The sequence below is a fragment of the Cupressus sempervirens genome, chromosome 1 (genome assembly GCF_028749045.1).
Source record: "Cupressus sempervirens isolate cs-2001-9-10 chromosome 1, ASM2874904v1, whole genome shotgun sequence".
Lineage (NCBI taxonomy): Eukaryota > Viridiplantae > Streptophyta > Pinopsida > Cupressales > Cupressaceae > Cupressus > Cupressus sempervirens.
Genome location: NC_143118.1, coordinates 389782224 through 389790839, shown reverse-complemented (window position 1 = coordinate 389790839; position 8616 = coordinate 389782224).

Sequence of the window (8616 nt, the reverse complement as noted above, 5' to 3'; positions counted from 1 at the left end):
GTGTTCTTGAGGGTCTGTGAAGTTGGATTTCTCAACTTCTACATGGTATCAGAGCCTCCTTGCTGCTTCTTCGTCTGAAGATTCTTGAAGCCACGATTCGCAGTCAGAAACCCTAGCTTTTTCAAACAAAAAAAATTCAAAAGGGTGAAGGGCATTTTTTGGGGCACTTTGGGCTCAAACGGCCACTGCCATTAGATCCGAAAGGCCGTTTGCAGTCAAAATACATAAAAACTTGTTGTTTTTGGCCTCAAGGCGTCTAGGAAATTTTTTTACCCTCCTTGGGAGGTCATACGGATGATATCTTGCATTAATTGCAAAAAAAATTCAAAAAAAAGGCGTCGCTACAACAGCACTAGAGCGCCACCATGGTGTCACCAGCGCTCCCCTTGTGCTCAGTTCTGGAGGGTAGCGCCGCTCGCCAAACACCACGTCGCCACCGCGGCCCGTGCTTCGCCCAGTCTCCGCCTCCGTCGGAGGGCGCTGTCGAATTCTCCTCCTAGGCGCCACCTCTGCCAGCGGTGGCGTCGCCTCCTCCTCTACCGACATTGATGTCACTTCACAATCAACGGACATCATTACCTAGCGAGACATCATCATTTTCAAGCGTGACATCATCCCTTTTTCTGGCACTACTGACGTTATTTCTTGGTTAAGTGACATCATTTCCCAGCATCTGACCTCATTTTTTGATGACTACATTTTTTTTTCGGTGACAGCCTGGTGACATCCATATGGCCGTCAAATTTAAGCTAGTGTCTGTAATTTTCCAGGAAGGTGCTTTTTTGAGCAGCAGTCCATTTTTTGCTCATTACTTAAGCATACAAATTTATTTTTGCGATTCAAAAGAAGTGCTGAAAAGCTAACTTAGAGACGGAGATAATGGTGGTGGTTTTATTTGATTTCGAGTTTGTTTGAGCTTCCAAATTTTTTGTTGAAGTAGAGGCTTCTATTTTCCTCTTCTTTGCATCCAAATTCCAGGTTCTTTTCTTAGTTTTTGTGCTTTTCCATAGTTGTTGCTTTGGTTTTGGGGGATAATTTTTATTCGTTGTGGGGGGGAGCATTTTCTATTCTGTAATTTGCTTCAGAATCAGTCCCTTCTACTTCTGTCTTTTCTTTCTCTTAATGTCGGATCCTTCTGTGATCCGGCTCATGCCGCACAACTATTACACCTGGAAGACACAGATGACCAGGCTTCTCATGTCAAGAGGTCTATGGTCTTGTCTGGATGTGAATCAACCTGCTCTTATGTGACCTTATGAGGTTCTACAGCATAGGAACAAAATGGATGAAGCCATGGGACTGATTGCACTCAACATTTCAGACAGTCTGTTATTTCACTTGGATGGTTTGACTACTCTACGGGCTTATTGGCTCAAATTTCAAACTTTGTTTAGCCAGGTGAATGAGTTCTGAGCACTTCAGTTGGATGCAGAATTGACTTCTTTGTCACCCAACAACTTTCCCACCATTGAGGACTTCTTGATGAAGTTCAAATATCTACGTACAGTCTTGCAAGGATGTGGTAGAAACAAAACAGATGATGAGCATATATTTTTGATACTCTCAAAGTTGCGAGGACAGTATCAGATCTTTCCTTCTACTTTCTACACCACTATGGATGCATTGGGTAACAAACATCAGATGCCCTCTTTTGAGATTTTCTGTGACAGGTTAACTCGTGAGCAATCCAAGCTCACGTAGATGGATTCACTTACAGGTTCACCATCACAGGCATTACTTGCCAAGGATACACAGGAGCAGAAGCTGAAGCAGATATCTGATTCATCCTCTTCTTCTAAGAAGAAGGAGAAAAAGAAGACTGAGACTCCTTCTTGTTCCTATTGTCAGAAAGGAGCTTAGGATGAGGCACGTTGTTTTTAAAAGAGATTTGATGGCTATGAGAAACAGATTGCAGATTTGTAAGCCCTTCTTCAAAAGACCTCTATTTCATCCCCATCCTCTTCTACCTCACAGGGGTTTGCTTTTCAGTCTTCTTCCACCTCTTCAACATCTTCACCAAATTTTGGACAGGGTCGTGCATTACGGGCTTCCATTTCCTTCCCTTCCCAAGTCCCTTGGATACTGGATTCAGGTGCTTCTCACCATATGGCATCTTCTCAAGAGGTCTTCTCCTCTATTGAGACTTCTCTGATTTCTCATATTCTCATGGGGAATAACACTGCTCTAACAGTCTGTGGGAAAGGTTCAGTTTGCATTCAGGATGGCACATTCCATGATGTATTGTATGTTCCATCTCTCTTTGCAAACCTTCTCTCGATGTATCAGATTACACACAGTGGATCAGGGAAGACAGTTGAGTTCACTGCAGATTCAATCTACATTCGGGATAGTGCAACAGGAGGCCTTATTGCTACAGGGACATTTGATCATACCACCTGTCTCTACACCTTCTCGCACTTTGGTCCACCATCTCCATTATCAGAGCATACTTCTTCTCTTTCATGAGAGCATCATGTGGTGCAGTCAGGACACGTGAACCTTTGTATTGTTCCTGAGTTCACCACACCTCATTCCGTTGACGTCTTTTCTTCTTCAGCTCTGCCAGACCCTCCAGCTCCATTCATCGAGCCTTCAAGAGCACATGTTGCGAATTCTATAGAGAATGGTCATCTCCTCTTTCATGACAGTCTCAACACACCTGCATTAGGGATTCCTTTTCAGGATCCTCATGTTTACTCTTTTGAGCATCAGTTAGGCCTTCCTATCATTCAATGGTTTTCTTGTTCTGTGCCCTTGTTTCTTTCGCATTGGAGTTCCATTGGTTCGTTTATTTCTACTTCATCATTTGGGGGGGGGGGGGGGGCTTTGTTGTCTCATCTCTCTCTCTCATGGGGGGTTTGTTTATGGTTTTGAGAGAGTCTCTTGAGCCATAAAATTTCTATTTTTTTCAGCATGTTTGTTATATCTCTTTTTGGAGAGGGGTTTTTCCCACAGTGTTTTCTCCTTTGTCTTTGGTTCATAGAGATTTCCTTGTATTGGGTACCTGATCAAGCCTTGTTGCCAGGACCCATTTTCCTGCTTTCATAGCTTTGCTAGGTTAGCTTCCTCCTAAGCTTCGCTTAAGGGGGGGTGTTAGAGCAACTCATTTATTACTCTAGATGCTTTAGCTCTCTTAGGTACATATAATTAATATTTTATATTAATTATAATGTGCAAACCTAGCTTTCTTTCCTTTAGGGTTTTGTTCACCTTAAAAGGTTGAACTCTTGTATTTTGTTTTCATAACTTAGAATACATTTTGCTCTCACATTTTTTGAGAACTTCTAAGCTCTGCTTTTTCCATTTTCTGGCTTCTCTTCATTGCAAGATATTTGCATGCTGGTGTTCTTGAGGGTCTGTGAAGTTGGATTTCTCAACTTCTACAAAAACTTCAACATGGTATCAGACTATGGATTCAACAAATCCCTTATCAATATTTAAGGATTTATTTTCTTAAGAGCATTTCAAGGTCTCCATGTTTGTATTTTTGTGTAAATTATTATTTTTGGATTGGTAAATGACCAAAGCCTAGATTAATTATTATTTATTGTAATTAATTATTTATATGTGTTAAGCAAATTTGAACCCAAGACCTCCCACATGAGAGTCTCTCAAGTTATCGTTGTGTTGTAGGCTCTTGCCTACATCTTTGTGTGAGTTTTGATTAGGGATTTTTTGTGGAATATTCTATGAGAGGTCAATGATAATCATTTTTTCTCACATTTTTCAGTTGATCAATTTGACTACCAATCCAATGAAAATCTTTGTTGATTTTTTCTCCACAACTTTGTCACATGGGCTTGAAATTGGGAAAACGAGATATTGTCCAAAATATGATTTCATTAGCAATCTAAAGCTATTACAGGTCTAGTCATATTGTGTGCCATTTTTGTGTATGAGGTCTCTAAGTTTAGGGTTATTTTTTACACTTCTAGAGCTATAACGTGAGAAAATGGACTCTATTTTTTAAACTTCCTCACAAATCATTAAAAAGAACTTAGTATCCTCTACATGAATATTTGGTCTCCTTTTGCATAGTTTTGATCAATAATACATTTTTAACAAAATTAACAATTTTGGTATTTCTTGATTATCTAGTTACAAGATGATTTGTGTATCTTGTGGTGCGATGTTTCTCATTTAGATATTAAGTACATAAAACTATACTCTATCTCCTTATCCTTATTCTCAATCTAGTTAGTATTCCTCCAAAATAATGCAAAATAATTTAGGCAACCCTTGAATTTTTTGTGGAAAGGTAAAACATTTAGTTAATAGGTGTTGGATGAAACTAGAGGCTTTAGAGGAAGCTCTAAAGAAGCGTTATATTTCACCTCCTTAGTCCTTTCCATAAAAAATATATAAAGGTCACAATCTTTTTGCATGGGCCTTTACTTCATCTTCTTCATAAGGCATGGAGCTTTAGTGGACCTATTAATCTTCACATTAACACCTAAATTTTGAACTAGTACTTTGTTCTTGTATAGTTGAGAAGTGTCATTTGGGTCACTTGTATAGACATTTGCATCTTCAAATGATAGATGGGTTTTCCTTTATTTTCCATTTTCTCATTTTTCAAGTAGTATCATTAGGGAAACTCCTGTAGATTGTTGTCTTATTTATGTATCTTCAGCTAGAAGATGTTTTGACTTTGTTTTTCATATGCTCATAGTTCAAGTAGTGTTACGGGGGGTAGTCATATAGATTTATAGTTATCATCATCTTTGTTCCAAAGGAGGTTCTTCATTTATCACTATGACATTTATTATTTGAAAAGTATTTACACTTTTCTTGTGTCTTAGGGGAGGTTCTTCTACACTTTATGTAGTTATATCTCTCACTTTTGGAGAGGTTTTTTTCCATGTGATTTTTCTCCTTTTTCTCTATTCTTAAATATTTTCATTGTATATGGGTACCTAATTAGGCCTTTGATGTTAGGACTCTTTCATTCATTTTATGCATAGATTTTTTTCTCTCCCTAGATTTGACTTGGGGGGGGTGTTAGAGTATGCATATTAGTTTCTTTTGGAACACTTACACATGTTGCTTTAACTAACTGTGCACGTGCCATAAAATATTCTCAATCATATTGTTATGCAAGACAATGGAAGCCTTTGGATTTTCTTGTCAATGGATAAATCTTATTTTCAATTGTATCTCAACACCCAAAATATCACCACCCATTAATGAAACACCCAAAGGATTCTTCAATGCATCGCAAAGGATAATCCAAGTAGATCCATTATCACCTTTCCTATTCATCATTATGGTAGAGGATTTTGGGAGAGCTATAAAGAATGCTCAAGAAGAAGATAAAATCAAAAGTGTTTTAGCAACATAAGGTGTGCCTAAAGTAACACACCAAAAATTTTCAAATGATATTATTCTCCTAGGAGTGAGCACAATAGAAGAGGTGCAAAACTTCAAAAAAATAATCAAATCATATATGGAAGTCTTAGACATAAAGTTAATGATGAAAATCTGGAAATTTTCTTTCTAAACACTCAACCAAACATGGAAAGAAGTATATGAAACTTAATGGGATATAGACAAGGTACTTTTTAATGCAAATATCTAGGTGTCTATTTTGGAAAAAGGATCAAGAGATAATACATCGTGGGGGAAAATCTCAAAAAAACTAGATAAAAATTAGGAAATTGGAAAGTTAAATGGCTTAAAAAGGTTGGTTGCGAAACTATGGTAAAATTAGTACTATCTGTCATTCCAACCTATCAAATGTCATGCTTACCACTCTTGAAAGGTATTAAAAAAATTCTAGATAGAAAATTAAGAATTTTTTTTAGAAAGGAACAATAGATAAGAAAAAACAAGCAATGATTAAATGGGACAAAATTTGTAGACCTAAAGAGTTTGGTGGATTAGGAATTAAAAATTATGAACTAGTGAAATGAAGCATTAGGAGCCAAATTAGTTTGGAGAATGTATTTTTTGAGGGGGAAATGACATCAATTATAAGAATGTAAACAAGACTAGGCAAGTTAAACAATTTCTCCCAAAGCCATTTAATACAAGAGAAAGAGGGGCTTCTAAGAATAACTCTCAATAATCCCTAGATTAGATTAGTAAAAACCCCAAAGAGGATAAAGGGATAAAAATAAAAAATCTAAAAACTTATCAAGGAAGTAAGTCAACAAGTTCTCTTTCATGCAATGTAAATATAAGATATGATAAATATGTTGGAAATGATTGAATAAGAATGATGGAACTGGCAAAGAATGTTTTTAATCATTGTTTTGTCATTGATGTCAAACTTGCTACTTGTAGGAATGACAATTGTTTTAGTGATCCAAATACTATCAATTGGTTGATTGACAAGGAGGCGGCAATCAATAAGATGTAACTAGAGTCCCTAGAGAAAGGTTTAAGTCATGATGTTGTAATGAAGTGCAAGGATCAGCTAAGCCATTGATGAAATAGTGTATTGTTGACATATTCTAAGACACATATAATAGACACATTAAAACATATCAAAGATGTAAGGGTTTAGCTATGTTATTTGTGACAACCTAACTAAGTTCATAAGAGAATGCTGAGCAAGCTAGTTAGTGCCGAACAGATTCTTAGTTGAAGCCGAGCAAGCTCACTTTTAGAGTGTGCTGAGTAAATAACAATTGCCGAGAAGAAAACAAGTGCTGAGTAAATATCAAGTGCCGAGAAAATATCAAGTGCCGAGTAAACATCAAGTGCCCAGCAAAAAATAGGTGTCGAGTAAAGATATAGATGTCGAGCAAGAAACAAGTGCCGAGTAACACAGAACAAGCCGAGTATCAATAAACCAATAATGCCAAGTTGTTGCATTATTTTGAAATTGAAGATTCGCTAGATCTGAGCCGACAAGGTTGTTACCTAGAAGTTCATAAACAAGATAGAAGATAAGAGGGATGAGTTGGTGGCACAAAACACCATGTAAAAAGGTTTTTAGTGAATACAACTGGATGCTAGACAAGGTTTCTATATGAAGAAGAAATATAGGGTAGATACATTGTATCCTACCTAATCCATTGAAACCCTAAAATTGGAGAGGGAGAATTGAGCGGGAAAGATATTTCAGATTTCTATTTAAGAAGTCATAAGCTCAGGAAGTGGTAGTGTGGTGGTACTGAGAAAGTATGAAAGCATGAACTGCTGAAGAAAAGTGCCAAGGAGAAAGAGAGCAAAGAATACTTTGCTTCGCTGGATGACCACAGATATGATTGCATTAGTATGATGAGTAAAGAAGACTCAAGGAAACAAAGCTTGAGAGGAAGAAAAGCTAACAGAACTGAAGTGATTAAAAGCCAAGCAAAGGATTGAACTGAAGTGTGATCTATAATCTGCAAGTTATGTTGTAAGTTGTATCATATCAAAGCCATTGTTGTTACTTTCTAGCAATTGTAACAGTTAAGATAAATCCTATGGATTTAGGTTGGTTTAATAGCCATATTGTAAATCCTTTAACAGGGTGACATTCCAAGTGAATGTTCTGAAGTCCTTTAACTAGGCCCATTCCTAACAGTTTGGTGAAATCCTCTAACAAGGTCGCATTTAACAATGTGTTGTAGCCTTTAATAAGGCAAGCTTCTCACAAGGTAGACCATCAGAAGTGGTTAAAATCAATTACGTAGTTATTTTGTGGGTATCATCCCCACCCTAGTTTTACCTTCTTATTCCTGGAGGGTTTCTTGGTTATCAAATTCTTAGTGTTATGGTGTGATGCATGTCTACTTTTCTTAGTTGTTTCAATATTTAAATTGCATGCATGATAAGTTCAGTTATGCACCATTAAGTATTTGTAGAGAAAAGGGGAAAAGTTTTATTATGGCATTTGGACCTTGAATAACTGATTCACCCCCCTTCTCAATTATTCTAAAGAATTATAACAAAATATAGATCTGAAATACACACAAATAGCCCAATAGAGATATGAAAGTAAATGTATGTTAAGAGGGAAAATAAGAGATGATGTACCTTATATAGGAATGTGTATTGAAAGATTTAATTTGGCTCTAGAACTCCTAAATCTGATATATTTTTGAACTTCACACTGTAGGAACACAAAATAAAATGACGAAAGGATCAAAACCCAGAAATCTCCCCAAAATCTGAGACTGAAGGACTAGGTCAACTTGGGAGAATGTCCTTCCACCAGGTTGACATAGTTTGTGACCTTGAAACTAATGAATCTATAAATCTCTTGAACAATAGGTTTGAGGTTTGTAATCCTTTTCACTCTCATCTTGCAAACCTGTAACAATTTTGTGTGTGAGTGGCTATAAAGGGTTTTGCCTTAGTCACCCCCCTGCTTTGGTGATTTCCACCTCCACAAATAGCCATTAGGAAAAATGTCATGTGTATGTGTGTTATCCAAGATGTGTAGATCTAGAATATAAATATGTTGAAATGCTAAGAATCTACTCTTTGAGTGAAACCCTAGCATGTAAGTGTGCATGTATGTAAACGTATGAAGGTGTAAAGAATTAGATTTGAAGAATGATGTAGAAATCATACCAAGCTACCAAGCTAAATTAATCTAACCATCTTCGAGATCCCTTTGCAACTCCATGTTTTATATATTCATCTTTGAATGCTTTATTGAAGAATGATGGCCTCACTTGC